General features: G+C 36.8%; 1 pseudogene; it reads right to left on the minus strand.

The window, feature by feature from the left end:
* Positions 1 to 358: 358 nt before the first annotated feature.
* Positions 359 to 1,057, minus strand: LOC103253979 (annotated as a pseudogene).
* Between the last annotated feature and the right edge of the window lie 343 nt (positions 1,058 to 1,400).

Consider the following 1,400-nt stretch of genomic DNA (forward strand, 5'->3'; position numbering starts at 1 on the left):
GCATAATGTAGTTACTCCAATGTTTTAGAAATGACTACACTTACAGTATTACAATCTTTACATAGTGAAAACCAAAACACATCCTTGTCCCCCCCTCTACACCCAACCACACACCCTCTCTCTGCACAGTCTGGTTTCCTTTTTTTTTTTTAAACAGATAATAGTTTATTGTATAAAATTAAGGCCTTCATATTTCATAGTTCACTATAGGTAAAGAAATGCTAGATAATGTATGTCCTTCAGAAAAATTTCACTTTCACTCCCCTCTACCTCCAACTATTAAAATGACCTGACCGAATGTTATCAAAACAAACACTGTAAATGACACCAAGTCTTTTAAAGATGACTGCCCCAGATGTTATTTCTTGGCATAGGTGATCCTCATTGCATGGGATTGTGTGATTTTGAATCCTTGTAAAGCATCCCTGGCAGTACCAGCCTTTTCATCATTTTCAAATTCAGCAAAGGCAATGTCATGCCTCCCAGGTACCTAATGTACTTCCTTGAAACCAGGGAACTGATTAAACAGTATGGATAACATCATCTCATTAGTCCCTTCTGGTAAGTTATTAAGGAATAAAATATAGTTTGGAGGGTAATCAGGGAACTTGGGGATTTGGTTTTGCATTTCCTTGGGTATTAGCTGAATTTGGCATTCCCTGACCAGGCTTTTTGTTTGCAGTTGTTGCAGTCTGTTCACAGTTTTAGCTTTTTTCTTATCTGTGTCATCAAAGTGTCCAGCATTTTAGATATTATATCAGAATCTGTTTTTGCATACTGAATTCGCATTGGTTTACCATAAAATGGAAATCCTTGTAACTGCCTCAAAGCATTTGTGGATGAGCCCAGTTCCTTAAATATGACAAAGGCCTGCCCCCTTATTTTCATGGTCTTTAAAGCCGCAATATCCACCACATGGCCAAACTGTGAAAACAGGGCATAGAGAGAGCTCTTCAATTCTTCTTTTTTAATTTTGTCATTCATATTGTTGATATAAATTTTATGATTTGGTCCATGTTTGGGTAATTCTTTGAATAACCTTAGACCTACACAGTCTCTAGGAAGAACCGGAGTCCACAGTCAGGTTTCCTTTGGCCAATTTACAACAGAGAGTAAGTTGATGAATAAATATTTATTAATTGCAACCAAAACCCTGAAAAACCTAGCTCCAAATATAACGTTTTGCATTCCCGAGGCATACTATATGGATATATCCTTTAAAAAATATCCATTTGCAGCTGTCCTTTAAAGGAAGAAAATGGAAAACAAAAGAATTATCCACACATATGCCTGCATCACACGAAAGCTGCTTACAACCTTCTGCCACCCAGCATTACTCTAGAGACATTATTTCCATGAAAATCGGAGCTATCAAGGTTTAGAAAAGTAAAAATAGTGAA

Source organism: Carlito syrichta, unplaced genomic scaffold, assembly GCF_000164805.1.
Source record: "Carlito syrichta isolate Samal-C Ts95f unplaced genomic scaffold, Tarsius_syrichta-2.0.1 Scaffold259827, whole genome shotgun sequence".
Classification (NCBI taxonomy): Eukaryota; Metazoa; Chordata; class Mammalia; order Primates; family Tarsiidae; genus Carlito; species Carlito syrichta.